Source organism: Micrasema longulum, unplaced genomic scaffold (genome assembly GCF_059751315.1).
Source record: "Micrasema longulum isolate JH-2025_06_02 unplaced genomic scaffold, ASM5975131v1 h1tg000283l, whole genome shotgun sequence".
In the NCBI taxonomy this organism is placed as follows: Eukaryota; Metazoa; Arthropoda; class Insecta; order Trichoptera; family Brachycentridae; genus Micrasema; species Micrasema longulum.
In genome coordinates this window covers 196,785-216,042 of record NW_028277487.1, presented here as the reverse complement: position 1 = coordinate 216,042, position 19,258 = coordinate 196,785, and the positions used below count along the sequence as shown (strand labels likewise).

Sequence of the window (19,258 nt, the reverse complement as noted above, 5' to 3'; positions counted from 1 at the left end):
CAAAATGTCAAGCAGCCGAGGTATGTCGCCATTTTCTAAAAAGAGCGATGTGTAGCATCAAAAATAATAAAACCTTCGTATTTCATACAAACTGGTTATGCAAATGGGGAACCGCGATGTTCCATAAAATAACCTTGATTTATTTCAATAGAGACGGATGCCTTTCAGAACAGATGTTTCTTTTGTCCTAAGTAACGATAAAAACTAAACATAACTGGATTTAATATGCGCAATCGCTGGTCGTTTATATTGTAATTTATTATAACCAAAAAATGCGAGAATTTTCCGATGCATTTTTTTATTTTAAAAGTTAAACAAACAGCTTACAATATTGTGCGAACACATTTATTTACTCGATTTTAACATTTTTAAAGATTAATAATTAACACACATTGTGTTTTGTTTATGGGTAGTAAATATATTTTGAAAGCAAGAAGCTTGAATTTAGTGGTAAAGACCCAGGCAGAAATAAATTTGAATGAATTTTTTGAGATCTCACCAGAAATCGAACCTGAAACCCATTAAAATACATTTTTTGTCGTATTGCTCGGCATTATTCATCAATTTGGTTGGAACAGAAATAAATTGACAAATATTCTTCTTTTATTATGTAGGCACAAATAACAACACAATAACAGTAAAGCATAAAAAAGTACAATTTCCTTAACCTGAAGTACTATGTACACATCAAATAGAACCTGATGAACTTTAATAAAAAAAAATAATATTTTTATTGGAAATCAAAAGTAATTTTATTTTAAAATAAACGATAAACTTTGTCAAAATAAAGTTGTTTTGTGGATGAATTAAAGGTATGATAAATCAATGAAATCTGTTCAACTCCCTTGTCAGCACTTTTTCATTAATAGTCAAAACATCAAACATTGTTTCGTGCTTTTTATTTAAGAGTACGTTATTTAAGAGCAAGAGCGATCGTTTGATATTAGGAAAATGATTCTAATTGTATCCGAGAATATTGTTTTTGCTTAGTGAGCTAAAAATGTTGGCAGGGGCCTTTCTTAGTACCGGAACTCGAGAGAAGGAGTGATGGGAACAAAATGACAGCATTTACTCGCCATTGTACCCGAGCGGGTCCGCCATTACAGCCCTCGCGCGACAAAGAGAACACAAATGGCGGTCGTATGAAGTAATGCTTTGTCCAATTGGATTCATCAACATTAAGATAAAATTCGTCCACGTGCCAGATTAGGCAACTCTCAAAAATCGCGCGGAATTAAATGGAATTGAAGTAATTTTGTTTGAATTGTTTGATAACATCGAAATTGAAAAGGCTTTCCCTCCGATGGCGATGTTGTGTAGGCGTTCGGGGCGAGGGATAATGAAGAATAATATTAAATACCGAGTTGCCCCTTACAAACAGTCATTAGCTGATTTCAAAGAGCCCGAAATAACACTGCTACAGAAAAAAAATTAACAAGAGTGAGAGAAAAATTGAATCAATTCTCCAAAATTAAATGTTTAATCAATAAATTAAAAAGGAACACGAAGTAGTCCGGTACGCGTTAAAGGACCTTGATACATGTGAGTACAAATGTCAAGTTAAGCGTTTAAAGGTCAGCCAATTCTAGATCTAACGGTCTCACTACTCCCCTGTTAGCTCTGTATGAAGCGAACACTCTGTACCTAAACCTAATACCTCCACTTACAAAAGCTTTTTCTTTCGCAGTTTTTCAATACATCCGCTATTGTGTTGAGTCACTTACACATACACGGAGATGGGGCGCTTTACAGGGAGTCTATTAACTGTATGTATAATGGTCCGTGTACACGAGTTAGCTTACGGCCCTACTTACACACACAGAAGCGAGATAAATGTTAGATAAGTAGACACGAAGAAGATCGTGTAGGTAGGTACCGTAGCAAAATATATTTGTAAAGCTGCGTGTTCAAACGCCATACTTTCGCGATGAAAAAGGAAAGTGAGAAAATAAAACAAATAACTAAGTTTGCAAAATATTGTTCGTCCACGTTCGCAATAAATGCCGCTTGTAGACTTAAGAGAAAATCGCTGAAACATTTTTCTCTTTATTAACCGTAAAAAATGTAGTCCTCCAGGGAAACGGAATGTATCTAAGTAACTCCTCACACCGCACCGTGAAATAACCGCATTTCACTAATGAGAGCAATTATTGTTTGCAGAACAAAATGTTTGTGGGTGATTTTTATTTAAAACAACGTAATTGAAAGCATTTTTTCTCAGTTCACGATTTTCGAGTTATGCAAAGCAGAAACTACAAGAGTGAAATACCCGTAACATAATCAGATTTAGTCGAAACCGATCTGTCACGCCGCTTTAGATTTTCGAGGCTGACAGAATACACGAGTGGGGTTGAAAGTTGCCATGTGTCAAAAGGCGGCTGACAAATAGGTGATTAAAGACCGGTATATTAATCGTCTGGCCTAATATCAGGCGTGCTTTGTGCTACCGGAACTTTGCCGGAAGTATCTAAATGTCCTTCCATACAAATCTGGACAAGTGTGCGAGTCTTTTATGCGTGTGCGTCTTGTATCCGAAAAGATTTAGGCATTTTTTGGTTGATTAAGCAAGAAGAAAGACCGAGATTTGATAAATCTCCGTGTTTATGGAGCGTGTACTAATGAAGTTTTTCTTTACTAAATCAGAACCTTCGGTGAAAGGAGAAAGTAAGTATATCTGTATAAGCGAAGGTATTCGTTTTGTTTTCTACATCCTTATATAGGGATGAGTTTCTGGTTTGGAAAGCCAAACATTAATCAAGAGATAGAATAAACACGAGAAGAACTAGCGTCGGTGAAACGTTTCAAGAGTGAAAGAAAAATGTTTATGTTCGTAAATTAAACGTATTCACGATAAATCATATTTGTATTAAATATTTTTAAAAACACTAACCACGTACCTTCTAATAGTTAATTAGTTAAGAAAGATTAACTTAATTTCACTTTGAAGAACAACGATAAAAATATTAATTTCACTTATGTAAGAAAACATTCCACAAGAATGTTTTATATTATCTGAATTGTATGACTCGACAATTCAACCGACGCGACGCGACTATTAAAGCGCCGAGTATGAAATCTGACCAGAACCAAGCCACAATCGTAACTAAATACAAATATAACCCGACGCCGCATAAAAATTTATACACCAAATGGTTCCCCTTCTTAATGCGATTTCGCAACAGGCAATGGCTTTCGTCTCTTTCAGATCGCTGGCGAAGTTGAGAGGATGGGAAAGGCCAAATTATTAATTCGTATTATTAAACGGTGTTCTGGACTACAGTAGTGACTGTTTTTAATACGCACGACGCAACGAGACGAGGTATTGAAAGCTCATAATCTATGTCAAGCCAAAGCTCACAGCTTGAGAGAGTAAACGACGGTTAAAAAATAAACAAAGTTTTACTTTAATAAGCCTCGTGTTGTTGTGGTCAGCGCGTTTGCCGACCATGCGAGAGGTCTCGGGATCGATCCCCAACGTGGTTGACATGGAGTATTTATTTAAGAAGGTGCTTTTACACTAGAATATTTCAGTCGCTGGACTGGTAAGCGTAAGACTGATTATTTTATCTTCATGTAACAAAAATGACCAAGAAACACTGCGATTGGTGTACCAATGCAGTGCCTTATGCATCATTGGGTGCGGAAAGGGAAAGATGAAAAATTATGATTAATAAGCTTGTTAATTAACTTTTAAAAAAACAGTTTCTTTTCATATTAAATTTTGAAATTTTGTTTTAAAAATCGAGATAAAATAAAATACTTAATAACTTATGTTAATTTTAAAACAAAGTTTGTGTTCAGGAAAATAAAAAATACTTACTGATATTAAACTAAAATCGTTGCAAATATTGCCAGCTCTACCAAATATATTTAAACAGTCTTATTATTTGATTTTTTATCTTATAAATAAATAATTGGAAATACGAATAATACACGAATGTCTTTATACTATGTATGCATATCATCAAATTAGAATTTGAAGGATTTATATACAATAAACATATATGATGTGTCTATACAAAGCTTGCGAGAGAATTATTATTCTTAAACCCGATTACGTATCCATTTACTGCTTCAACGGGTTTTATAATAAGATCATAGCGAATTTTCAACCTTAGTTTGATACGAGCGTATTTATAAAATGTACACACTATGCCGTGGTTAATTAATAATGTTTCAGTTAAATAGACAGCCTGTCAAGTGTTCTTAATGCGATTAATTCTTAAGGAAAATAAAAGAAATAACCCGTAAAATTATTTTTGAATGACTAAAATTAAGGCAAAACTTAATTTTTAGCTGATAAGCTTTATCTCGTTTTAATGATTGATTTTCCTTGCGATCTGATATGCGCGCGCAATCAAATGTGCGTGTTTCCAATCCCATGGTAATCGACGTCCAGGAATCGAGAGTTCCTTTAAGCAGAAAATTTATACCTAAGCTCGAAATAATAAATAAGGCGTAATTGCGCAACTAACTGAATTCTAATGTGAAAATGAGGCGTTAACTTTAAGTTGGTCGCATTACGGCCTTCCATTTTTATTCTTTTTGTATGTAAATACATTTCATTTCAATAAAAAAATTCGTTACTTGAATAATTTAGATTTAGCTTTATTGGAGAATGCGAGCGTTATATATAATATGCTATAAAGAACTTCCTTTGGCTGCCATTCATTCCCCTTATACCGTCTCCCCTTATAACCTGGTCCTATTTACATCGGACCTGTTTATACCCATAAGAACTTCTTATAGAAAACATAATGTTTTTTAAAATGCGATGTGGACTACAAAATTAGATTTAAATGAATTATTTTGTCAAATAGACAATTTTTGGCTTTAAATCAAAATAAGAAAAACAAAAACTCGCCGTTTTGGATTGTTATACTTAAAAAAAGAAATAATCCGCAATGCTTCTATTTCAAAGTCTTGTCAGCAGGTGAGGAAGAAAAGGAATAAAATAATGTTATTAAAAATACAATAACACCCCAATCCATTGAGAGAAAAAAATCTTGTATTTCTTTCAAGCTACTGGCGGGAATCAAACCGGCGACGCCAGATTCATAGTAAGTCGTCTTACCAACTACGTCACTGTGTCTGTCATTAATTATTTTATTTTGAATAAGTTCATTCATAAAGAACGTAAACCATAGATGGATACTTAAAAATTTAACAACACTTGTATATTTTAGGACATTTATTGTTATGTTCATGAATTATCAATTTAATTTTAACAAATATGATCAACAGAATAATAGAGTTTCCGTTTGCGGTCCACAAAAGTAACACTTTCTTTGAATTTGACCCGAATGGGACAAAAACCGTTTTTTTTTATTTGAAAATTTATTTAAGTGTTTTACGGATTATTTTACATTTTACAAAAATTATATATATTTTTTTATTCGTACTCTGTTTTTGACATATTTTGAAAACTTCCCTTAGTCTTTTGTTTAGTTTTATCTGGTGGTTTATTGTTAATTTCAGTCCCTGATTTATCAGTCTCGATTGTCCTTGTCTCGTTTTGGAATTTTGTATGTGATATTGTTCTGATATTCTTGTATTACATCCATGTTTACTACAATTTTTTCAAATTTAAGTTCTTTGTTAACAATGATATCAGTGGCTAACTTAGTAATAAATCAATTTTAAAAATTCTCGTTGAAAAAGCTCATTAACATTGAATTGTTTAGTTTTTTTTAAGAGTTCTTTAGTTGATGTTGGGAGGTCATTTAGTGGCATCAATATTTTATTTAGCTGTCGTTTCAGTCTGTTTATGTCATTTTGGTTTCGTGTTCCCCATAGTTGTTGCATGGCGGCCTCCGTGGTGTAGTGGTCAAGACGCTTGATTCACGCACGGAAGGTTACGGGTTCAATTCCCGGTGAGAACACAAAAATTAAAATGTGATTCAACTCAAGCCTGGGTGCTCTGTGATGTAATTCACCGCTGTAATTAGGCTTCCTGGCCTGTTGTGGTGCAAAAAAAATGTAAATGTAAAAATGCATATAACATATTTTAAATTTGTCATAAAAGCTTCGTACATAAGAATTTTTCGGTTTTTGGAACAAAATTTTTGATTTTTTAAAAAATACTCGATAATGTTGCTATTTTGCTTTTTACATTATTGATGTAAGTTTTTCGTGTCAATTGTCGGTCTATTGTGAGTCTTAAATATTTTACATGTTTAATTTCAATTGGTCAATTACCTTTTTAATCATTTAAATAATTTTTATTTATTTAATTTTTTGTACATAACGTTTTTGTACATTGGCGGGCTTATTGCCAACTGGTAATTTCTTATAACCGACCAATGAAATAATGGTTTTATTTTTATAATTCAAGTTACAGAACATATTCAATAGAAAATAAAAATTAAAAAGTTAAAGATATATAAAAAAAGAAATAAACGGATTTGTTTATAAATTACCTTTAATCAAAACTATTACTCAATAGAAAAAAGGAAAGCGAAAAGGAGGAGAGATTAAGGAAGAGAAAGGAGAATAATTAAAATAAATATTCAAAAAGAGCTAAGTATCAATAAAACGAATTATACCAACTACTTCTGCAACATAAGCGAAAATTATTTGGAAAATTTGTCTAGGAAAAGTTGTAGAGAATAACACGCTTAAAACTTTGTTATTTGAATATCTTCTACCGGTCTTCAATAAAATTTGAATATGATTCACTTGTACGTTCTCTAGGGTTTGACCTAGAGATTGGTTTGGTTGCAAGCATACTACAAGATACAGTAGACTTATTCCAAAGGGACTCGCTTGTTCGCGTATAGAAAATATCATATATCTTCGAATGTTCTAGAGAATCGTATCCTATTTCAAATCAAACAAATGTGCTGGAAATTTATACACGCTCAGGAAAGGTTTTGTGATTCTTCCGTTCGGAGTTCTTTTATGTATATTGGAAATTTCGTAGATAACCTTTAGTGCTCAGTTCGTTAAACATGTTTTGTGCAAACTTCATAACTCTGTGTACCTATGTGTATAAAGGAAATAGGTACTAATAAAAACAAACCAAGGAAAATCGTGTGTTTACTGTTGGATTGTCATAAACATAAGAAAAATGGCTGCACGTATATGTTTTGAAACTTAAAATAAACTTTCATGGTAAGTTGACAGATAAAGATAAAAAATACTTTAATAAACAACACAATACAATAAATACTTCAACGAACTCGGAAATTGAAAAAAAAATATGGTCAACAAGAATAGGAATAAAAAATAAATTTTAATTTGTATATTGATTTTTTTAGGCCGTTTTCCCCGAACCATTAAAACTTTAACTTTTAATGAGTACTAATTGAACGTAGTTATGCAGAAAGCAGCCAGCCATATAAAAGTAAATTGAGATAATAACATCTTTGTGAAAAGAGTGAATAAACAAATCTCTACAACATTTGGAATGTTTTTGACTTTAACAAATGATAAAAAAGGAATAAATTATATTTTTTTTACATTACAAACAAAAATTTAATTATGTGTTTGACCAGTTATAATATTTTTTTAATTCGTTAAGATTTCCTAGTGTAGTGGGTGTTTTCTGCAAATTGAGAGATACCGTTTTTGTGATTAATACCATTTTCAGAAGGTGACTAAAAAATTTTTTGTATAAAAGCGGTCTGGTTGTTTTTAGCAGAACATAGAATTGACCTTACTGCACCCGATAACATCAATATCTCATTTTTTCAAAGTTGTGGACTGGCTGCTTGCTTCATAACTACGTTCAATTAAGGCTTATTGTAAATATTTAAATATTCAATGGCATTTTATCACTTGGGTTTTTATACTATTGAACGTTGTTTTTGAATTCGTATTCAAAGAATATTTTTTATTTTTTAAATAATATGTTTTATCTTAGATTCGAAAATTAACTACCTATTAGAACATTGTTTCTAGAAAACACTTTGGCATATGGTTTTTTATTATGTTTTAACATAAATGTTTTAAAATTTAATAAAATCAGAACTAACCCTGATAACATAGTTTAATGCATTCAATAATGCATCCGTAATTGGGTTAATTATGATTGCATAATGTTCAAAACAGATGAGAGCGGACACGTCCAAACTCAGTAGAGAAGTTTTAGAAAGTTAAATTAGCTAAGCTGCCGAAATTTTGCACACAAAGCTGGAGATAATATTATTTGAACCTCACCATATATTCAGGTAATTATTTTGAAATTACTTAAACATTACACAGTTGATTTTTTCAGTTATATAGATAATTTATTAGAGAAAAAAGGATCATGTTAATAATGAGAACTTTGACTCTCCAATTACAACAGTTAAAGGCTGTTTACACGTGGACATTACGATATTTTTCTGTCCCACTACTCAACCATTGTCCCAGTGTAAACAGTGATTTGTAGACCAAAACATTGTTCCGAGAAATTGTCACCGAGATAGACGGGCAGGATCGGGCGGAACTCCATCTCCATGCGTGGCCGCATGGTCTTCCCGTGAACGCGTACGGACAAGAACTTATAACAATAGCGATTTGCTCGATCGACGTGAGGCTCCCGAGTATTTTTCCCGCCAAAAATGTAGGTAGGAAAAAAAGATTTTTTATAGATAAATGTGTAATTATAGTTATTTAGAATACCGGTGTATGGCAATGAATAAAAATAAATTTTCACTAAACAAAAAAATTTTTTTTAGGTAAATTTTTAGACTCGTTGCTGAAAATCAAAATCCCTCTCTAATATAGCAGCCTCGGAATCTGTGTGAAAAAAAAAATAAAACTCAAAAGTACATAATATGCATTTAATTCGATTAGCAAAAACAAGGAAGTAAATTCTTCACTGACTAGGAAAAAAAAAATTCATAATTCATTATAACATCTCTATTTATACCCAATGGTGCATAAGGCTCTGCGATGGAACATTAAATGCAGTGTATCTTAATCATCCGATAGGTGAAAGTAGGTTGCTTAGTTTTACAATTCAGGAGCCAGTCCAGGGACAGTAAAATATTGAAATATAAAAAAACCACCTTTAAAACAAATATTTGATGTCAAAAATCGAATCCAGGATCTCAAGCATGAAAAGCGAACGCAAGAAACACTACACTACGATGCAGACTTTTCTCCATTCGATTGTTTGCATCGAATAAAAAATACAGGTCCAGGATTTTGGTTCTATTTTACACACACCTGATAACTTTATCGACCTGGACAGATATTAAATTAGTTGGACATAAAAAAATTCCTGAATTAATTATAAAATCCTTAAAAAGCCTTAATACTTATTTTTAAAAATCAAATAAGATAAACCAGCTGTTGTAAAAATTTTAATTGATTTCAGACAGAAGTCTGGAGGCTGTTTGTCAACATTATAATATTATGCTATAACTGGGAAAATAGAAACGAAATGGTGGTAATGATAATTTGGTCTTCTAATTATTTTGAGCACACTAGCTCTTTAAACTTGATTCATAAATAAATGAAAAAAAAATTGAGTTGTCAAAAGGTGTCAGCTCATTTATTTCATGAAAGTCAACAGATACAAGAGTTGAAGAAATGTGGATGTTTAAAGCAGAATAGTAAATGGTTACAAAATGTTTAAAATGGCCACACAAACTAGCCAATGACAGGTCATATGCCCTGTTTTCCTTTTTTCCTGTAACAAATTAAGGCAACAAATAAATGTTCGCAAACGAGTTGAGTTACATATGAACTCAGTACATAAAACTCGTACATAAATAAAATAAATAAATGCTGTAATTAGAAAATGTATTATTAGTTACCGATTTAAAGGTAGGAAATGAAAAGCCGCTTCGATTGCATGCCACCAGGCAATAAAATTATTTTTAATTTGCATACTTGCGTAGGTTAAATGTTATGTTTTAACTTAATTCGCTTATTATTTTAAACCGGATTAATCATATCGTTAAATCATTGAATTTTAACAAGAGTTTTAAATCTGAAAATTTTAATCAATAGCATTTTAGAAATAGCTGTAAACTAGGTTAATGTCTTACAATTTTCGCATTTTATAGGGTTTTTGACAGCTCAGGTTTTGAGATGCTACATTCAATTATATTTTTTTTACTAATTTAATGATTTTGAACATGGCTTTACCATATTTTACAAATATAGATATTGATTAAAAAATTATCGCAAAAATCACGTTAATGATTTTATAAAAATAAAATTAGAAAAAATAAAAATAGTATTAAACTTCAATAATTCTCCGACAAATTTTCCAATCATCAGACTACACCGGCTCCGAAATCAGAAAAGAGATATTAAAATGCGTCGTTTTTCATTGTCAGTTTTCAGAGAAAAATTCTTACGGCTATAAAATTAAAATAGTTTACATTATTCGAATGCTTAAAAAATTACTGCAATTTTTTCTCTTTAATTTACCCGTTTAAACTTATATAATACATACAATAAACATATTTTCTTCTTTAAAACCGTTTTAATTTTTCTTACACATTTAATTATGTACCTAACTTCTTTTATGCAACATTTTATCTCTTTATTTATTTCTAGTCATATTATTTATTTACAGTCATGCGACACTTTTTTATTTTCAATTGTTATTTATTAAATAAGTACCGACATATAACTTATTTCACCATAAAACTTTTTAATTTTATACCTGTCATGTAAATAAATAAAACATAAATTCATTCCATGTCCACTCCCTAGTTGGAGGAAATGGTATCCACAAAGAGCCTCCATGCATCTCTATTGGCTGCCAACTCCTTTGCGTATTCCCAAGTCAGGTTCTCGTCCCGAAGTTCTGACATACTCTCCAATAATAAATCCAACAATAAGTTAGTTATGCATTGGGATTTTTTTCTGAATCCAAGCGGAAAAATAATTCAGTTTATTGTATGAAATAGAACTCGAACCCCGAATAAGTGTTTTTGAATCGATAGCTACTCTTCAATAAACTATTAAAGAACTGGAATTGAGGGGAGAATGTCCGGCCTGTAGTAAAAAGGTTGGTAAATTCGCCTACCGTGGTTGAGGGCCCGGATTCTACTCTCTGCGGGTGTACATGGAATATTTAGTTAGAGTGGTTCTACTCTGCAATATTTCCCTGTCCCTGAACTAGGACTTGAAGCGTAAGACTGATCAACTTACATTAATGTAAGAGATGATCAAGATATGATATGATAATTTTACAAAACAGTCGCTTATGTACTTTTCGATGTGGAAAGAGACATAATAATGATGATTTTTATAGCTCAACGTACCAGATATTGAATAACCACTATGTTTAACAAAAAGTTTAACGGCATTATGATCATCAGAATAGGAATCACTTACAAACAAACAAATAAACCACCCAGCCACATTTTTACGCAATGTTGTATTATGTAAAAAAATTGGAAGTTCGTTTAATAGAATTGAATTTTCAATTGAAATAATTTAGGAACGAAAATGAATTAAACGTTCGCGCGTAAAATAATTTTGTTGAAAACATCAACCGACATTCAGTCGAGTGTTGCCACCGCTGAAGGGCCTCTAATGCACATGGCGCGTAAAATTAAAATTGGAAGCTTAGCGCGCTTGAGTGACGCGCTCCCGAAATCATAATATTTGAGAGGGCAACACTGGATGCTAATACGTATACACACGAGTAAAGGTATGTACGTACGTTGGCTCTATATGTCAAAGGCGGGAAAAACAGTAGGACGCTATTGATTTTGCGCAAATGTCTGACAATACAGGGTAAGAGGGTCGTTCAAATTTATTTTGTGAATATTCTATGTAATCGCGGGCAAATAACGATAATAGGCTTATTTATTATTCATAAAACGATTTTCCATTTCAAATTTTATTTCCCTCGTGGAGAATTTTGTCAATCGGAAACGTTTAAATATATTTCCTTCTAAGAAAACGTAAGTTTAACTTAATATTTGTTTTGTTGATAACTGAAATGATATTTACTTTATAAAAATACTTAATTTAAAAGCCAATTATTACTATATCATTTAAGGTTCTAACGGCAGTGTGGTTACCGAAAAAATCGTATGAAAACTCTAAGATCAACTTTTTGCTTTGATTTTTAGGCTACACGAAAGATCAAATTATATATTTTCAGCACTTTTTTCCAATCGCATAAACCTCTTTCACGGAGATTGATTTGGTAAATATTAATAATAATATTTGGAAGTTTAGAAATTGCCGAACTCCAGTGGGGCTTAAGTCGGGATTTCTAAGTAAAGAAAAGTGATCGAGTACTCTTTACCGAGAACGGCAAAACAAGAAGTTCGTTGGATCAATCAAATGAGGGTAGGAAAACTTTGAAATGTTCGCAAAAATCGTTTAAAGCTTTAAGTAATCGTAAGACGTTAAACATGAGAATGAACAAAGTACTCTATTATGGCGGAGATTAGGAGGGAAGGTACGCTCAGATTAGTTTGGAAAACGAAGTTTACTAGGCTAGTTGGTGTTCTAAGCCTCGGATCATGGTTAGGTCCCTCCTTTAATTCCACATTTATGTACCTAGACACTCACACATATAGGAAAATAACTTTTCATTTACTAGTATAATTTTGGAGGCACGCGCCATTAGCGGGAGTTGTAATATACTCGTAAAGCGCGATAGGAATTTGTATATTTGGGATTACACAAGTCATTAGTTCAGTCTCGAATGTAACTACGCAGCTCATACTTATCCTAAATTTAATCGAGAAGGTTCTTCGACAAAAATTGCCCGTGTAATGAATAAAGATATTTCGATAAGAAATTACAAACAAGCTTATATTGTTGCGTTTAAAATAATACCGCGATGAAAACTTCGGACCGAAATTAAAATCAAGTTACAAAACAAAACGACTTCGCCGTTTTACGTGTGGTTGAATTTTTTCGTGAAACGTAAGCCGTAAATAATGAGGTCGTTCTGGTTTCAACTTAACTTTTGCAGTAATTAAGACTGGCTCAAATTTTATAATTAAATAAACCAGCAAAAGCAAAAATGCTCCCTACGACTTTCCTGAGCCGCGAATGATGAGCGATGAAATTCAAACATAAAGCACGGAGAAAAAATATCAATACGCACGAGTATATATTATGATGATTTATAAAATTAATTATTTAATTCTAGTAACGAAGGTAACACAAACACACACTGTAGAAAATTTAATAACACGAGAGTTTTTAGGTAAAGTTACAGCCAAAAACTTGCATAGGACGTGTTTTAGGAGATTAAAGCTGGGGAGTTAGGCGGGGTCGGAGTGGAGCCTAACTGGAGCTGGAACGAGAGCGGGGGCGGCAAGTTTAAGCGGTCTCGCACTTTTAATACCAAAGGGTCGTCCCTTACTTAGTACGTGATAAATTAAAGGGTATTAGAAACACGAACCGGATACGGGCTAAGTATATAGGGCGCGGCGCAGAGGCAGATTTATCCGACGGCTCTTTCCGTCTCTAGGACCTACGACAAATTATTTAGAAAGGAAAACTCGGGAAAGAACGACGATAAAAAATCCTCAAAAAGTCACAAAATATAACAAAAGGATGTGGTCCTAACAAAAATGAAAACTTTTTTGTTAGTACAACACAATAAAACAACGCTTCGGTTTTATTAACAGATACAATAATAATAATAATAATAATATAAAAAACCCGTTTATTTTTTATCATATTTATGGTTATCCTAATTTCTTTATATTTAAAAAAAATAATTGATTCAATTTTGACTATTGCTGTCCTTTAACCCTTTAAAAATTTGGCTTGTAAACGCCAATATTTCTGTTTTGTTCAATAATACAAAGTCTTATGCTATTGTTAAAAAATATATGTGTACGTCTAAATAAAGGGCATCAAGATAAAAAAACTTTATTTATTGATAATCGTATTCTTATTCCAGCTCAATTATCGGAGAAGGGCAATATTCAACCAGCTATATGTGTAAAAAAAATATAAAAAAACCTTTAACTTGTAGATAGGTTTATTAGAATTAAAAAATAAATAAATACAGAAATTTAAAAAATATTTTTTTTTTCAAAATGGCTAAAAAATTATAAAATTTGCTTTGCATCATTATGCCGTTTTACTGGAATAAAATATTGTCATTATGATAATTATTATTATTACTTTAGACAAATCAATACCTTATTTTTGGATAGAGCAATCTTGCTATATTCATGCACCTTTTTATGCACGCAGCCGCGCAGTGATTAATATGCCGGAGCTCGCACTCCTAAATTATTTTTCGATGAAAAATCTCGACAATTTGCGCTATTGACTCAAAGTTTGGTTTGTCAATAAAAATGTATACAATTTCATATTAAAAACTATGACAATAAAGTATATAGCTAAAGGGGGGTGTGTTTAAAGTATTTAAATAAAAAAAGAAATAACCCGCTAAGCTTTTATTTCGAGGCTTGTCAGCAGGTAGGAAAGAAAGGATATGAAAGGAGGTAACGACAAATACACCACAACACCCAGACCAATTGAGGAAAAAATCTTTCATGGATTTTTTTATCGAGAATCGAACCCGCGACGCCAGTTTCATAGTTGGCCGTCTAACCAACTGCACCACGTCACCTGCCTTAATTGTTTTAATTTGGAAAAATTATGTATATCAATGAATTATATTTTACTTCTGTCTAAAAATACTTTTTATAATGTTACAAATACATGTAAATACATACAAATATTTATTGATTTGGTGTTTATTTTGTAGAACTCCATATTTAAACTTATCATATTAGAAATCAAACACTGATTTGAGTCTACTGTTCAGTAGACTGATTTGAGTAGACTCAAATCAGTGTTTGATTTCTAATATTATAAGTTTATATATTTTATAGCGACATCTTGTAAAATTCAACTTAACAATCAAAAGCTTGGAAAGGTCGTGTTATTATTTTGAGTTTTACAAGTCGTTTTAATCCTAATATTTCACAAACAGTAACGAAGTTTTATGAAATTGTTTCAACTTTGTTTATATTTCAATATTAAACAGGTTATTTATACTATTGAGATAAAAAAAAATAATCTGCTTAAAACAATATCTCCTAGTCTCGCTAAAATAGAATTGTAAAATAAACTTAGCATTTCCAATGAGATGAGGCTTAATTTTTTTCCTCTCCAAATTTTGTACAATTTCATGCGGTTCCTGAAAACGTATAATAATAAATCACTGTTATGCAGGACGAAGGTTGACGCATCTGATTAGTCAATAAATTAAAATAAAAATGTGGTTTAAGGCTTCCGAGTAAACTTTGATGATTTTGTCTTTTTCAGCAAGTTTTGCAACTCGATCATAGATACATTATTTTTTCTAAATATTTTGATTCAATGCTCATTGTATAATTGTATAATTACATTTATAATTTGAACAATGTGTGTTTTTAACTAACGCAAATGTTTTGAAGAATTGCTAACATCAACCATTTTTTTATTTGAATAAAATAAAAATTATATCGTTATACTAAATTTTAAGGTTATGGACTAACAGGGAGCTAGTTCTAGTAAATTGATCACTGTGCACCTGGCCTATTACTCCAATTTTTTACTATCATCAAGTTTTTGATAAATATTTTTATAAATCTGCTTACATAATTATTTTTTTATTTTGTTTGTGAAAAAATATTTTTATTCTTTTAATATCAAAATCAAACTCTGATTTGAGGCTACTGAACTTTTTACATTAAAAGTATAAATATAGAGTTCTACAAAATAAACGCCAAATCAATAAACAATATTTTCAATCGTAAATAAAATTAACCCCTGTCCCTTGCGCTAGTCTTATACTGAAAAATTCGAACCAAAATTAAGTAAAGCTGGTGGTTATTAAATTATTAGTGACCAAATTAATCCAGTTAAAGGGTGGTTAGTTTCAGATAATGAACTTATCGGAAACTAACTGGCTGGTAATAACTGCTATAACGAGATTTAAACGGAAAAGTAGGCGGGCATTTTGAATAGATTACGATAGGATTTCCATACGATTATTTTCGATTTAAACAAAAATGCGATAAATTATTGAAAGCATAATTAAACTGATATTTTTTTAATCAACCCGATAAAATAATTGATACAATCAAACTCCAAACAGGAATCAAAAACATAAAAAATGCTTAGTTTCCAAAAGATATGAGAAATAGGGTTGGATTGAATATTTAAATTATTAACGTGGCCTTTTTCAAATAAGTCAAGGTAAATTTTAATTCTACGTCGTTTTCTTAAATTACTCAAATGTCAAATTACTTTATATTTGAAAAATATGTAAAATACAAGTTAATGCACATTGTTGTAACTATTTCGATTCAAAAATGTAAATTAAATCTTAAAAATACTGTTTTTCTAAGCTTACAAACTAAAATTACACAATTAAGTTGAGTTTGTCGTGGTTTGATAGGATAATGTGCTGCCTCGGTGGTTAAGTCATTGTGTTGTAGGTGATTTTACATAAACCCATATCAATAAATCTTCTAGTTCTAAAAAATTGAAATTAAAAATGTAAGTTTTGTTATGTGTAATATTTTTCGCTTTAGCTTTCAAGTGAACATATATTGTTTTGAAATATTAATAATTAGTATATATTTTAATTATAATTCAATTAAAATTAATTTAAAAATATTCAGATTTTAAGTTTGTACTATTTTAAGAAAAAAAAAAGTTAATAAAATGTTTTACTCAAATGTTTAAATTTTAGGATTTTTTTCTTTAGTCGCAAAAAAATGTGTTGAAAAATGGGTAACAAGTTGTGGAAGAACGGAATTCCAACCTCTGACCTCCTGATCCGGAGTTCTTGACACTACCCGTGGGACCGCTACCCCTCTTGATTATAGTATACTGTATCCAACTATTTTTTATAAGATACACGTAATTATACGCAAATACGTAGAGCTGATTTATTACAAAAAATGTTTTATTTTTAAATTTACAATTTAAGAAAAAAGTATGTAACCACGTGAACTCATTTCTATTAAAATAAAAAAATCTCATGCATACGTTTTATTTTGGCGTGATTCGTTAATTCTTCATTAATAAAAAAAACCTTTGATTGGCTCTTCTGTAAAGTTGCTACACGTCGCTTGGTAACTTTTTTCATTCCAGCGTCGATATACATATTTTTGCCTTGTTAATGTGTATCGACGATTGCATAAGCTTTAGGAGTAAACAATGTTCATATCGCCGCCTAATCGTGGGTATTCTGCGAAAAAGTACGTAATCAAAATTTTACTGTTTTGCTTTAATGATGAGGTTATACTGTTAAATAGATACTCTTAAATCTGCAAAAACGCACTAAGTCCTATTTACACTACAAGTCGAGATATTTTCTGTAATGAGCCAATATAACATAAATCCGTTCAGTAAAAAATCACCAAGGAACAAGGGACGCCGTACTAGTGGGCCATCAATAACAATATTTCGGATGTATTCAGCGGAGCTTATGGAGCAGTACTGACTTGAGGAAAGGTGAGATTGTTGGTCGGCGACATATCCTGGAGATGTCTAGTAAGTGATGTCTACATGTTTCACTCAGGGCGAACGTGGCAATTATTGTTTTCTTTCCTTTCTCTTTTTACTAACTAATTATTATTTTACCTTTTATGTAATAGGTACTGTTCATTAGACAAAATTATTACATAACTTTTTTAATTAAAGAAAAAAAAACATTTCTCACAAAGTGACTATAGTAGGTACAATGTGACTTTAGTTTGAATTCCTTACTGTGGTATTATGTATCAGCGAAAATGCAGTAAGTCATGTCAATTCACTGTTATTTCAAAAAAAAAATTATGACAGTTCAGTTTTTATTTATTAAATTATTAAACAAAATGTAGTCAATAAATCAATTTACCATTTCGTCAAGTTGGTTTAGTAATGTTTAGTTTTTAAAAAAAGTTATTCCGTTACAAACTTTGAACTTTAATTATCTCAGAAGTAGTAATTTTGACTTAGTGCTTTTTCGTAGAATACCCACGTAATAGTGAAATCAGCCACCCAATTCAACGTTTAACGTATTGTTTGGTTGAAAATTAGCTCTTTGGAAACACCTGAACCAACAGCCACCGGGTTAGGTCCAGTTTAGGTTAGTTACAAAAATACAATATTTCTGTTGTAAAACGCCAAGACAGGTTTTTTATTTTCCTTCAATTTAAAAATTCTTTTTTTTAAATAAGCCTGTTAGTCATATAAGAAATAGCATAAGGTCTAGTTATGTTTTGTCTCGTCTGGTTAGTGGAGTCATCTTGTGCTTTTTCAGGTTAATTTAAAATTTGTCTCCGGTGCAATGCGGTAAGGTAAGTCATTGTAGTGATTTAAGTCCATTGTATAGTATTTTTGACAACCCTTTTTTTGTTTTTGCTTTTTAAAAATGGTAGTGTTGTAATTGTCTGAAATAATGTTTGTGTATGTCTGCATTTTTGGTTAATGTTATGTCATCGTCTAGTATATTTCCCAGAGCGATTTTATAAACATTATTTTTTCGTCTTAGTTTTTGTCAAGTATTGTGTGTCAAACCAGTGTGTTTTTATTTATTTATGTAAACGCCCAATGGGCCTTTTTATGGACACATTTATACATGGAAAATTTTTATAAAAAAAGTTGAAAGACTCAATGGTTAATAGTAAACTTTGTGGGATTGGAAGCAGGAGAGAGGTGTTTATAATTGAATTTGATTCAATGATCGTTTGAAAGAAGACAACTTGTTATCAAAGAAATCAAGACTAGTATGTTTGTTGGCAGACCTAAGAATTTTGGGCATATGGGAATAAAAACCATAGTTAGTTCTATGGATATCAGTACGAAAGAGTTAGTTTTGTCTGAGGTTTCTAGTTGGGATATTTAATTTTATTGAGCTCAGTAGTTCAGGCGCATCAAAGAGTGAGTTGAGAATTTTAAATAGGACTATAAGATCGGATTTATTTCGACGGTCTTGAAAGAAGATATATTCAAGGTAGTTTCTAACTCATTATACGTATATAAGTCTCTGGATAAGCCCAACCTCCAGCCTATCTTTCTCAAAAATCGATGTTGAACTGATTCAATATTCTTAATGTAAACATCATAAAATGGAGACCAGATAACAGAGGAATACTCTAGGTGCGGGCGAACTAGGGAACAGAAGAGAGTTTTAAGGGTATTGATATTTTTGAAGTCAGCTGTACTTTTGTTAATAAATTAGACTGTTAACAATGAAAAAGAGATCGTTAATCTTCTTGCCTCCCACTTTTCATCCGTATACTCTTCTAACTGTCCACTGAATTATGTCAAAACATTTGACCACCATAATACAGTTGACCTTAGTTGCTGCCATATATCGACCTAAGATGTATTT

At 31.4% G+C, this 19,258-nt stretch overlaps 1 protein-coding gene across 28 annotated transcripts in view; it reads right to left on the bottom strand.

Moving 5' to 3' along the window:
* The window catches only part of Rbp6 (RNA-binding protein 6), a 456,688-nt gene that overhangs the window by 250,062 nt on the left and 187,368 nt on the right, over window positions 1–19,258 (bottom strand). The gene's annotated exons all lie outside the window — the stretch shown is intronic.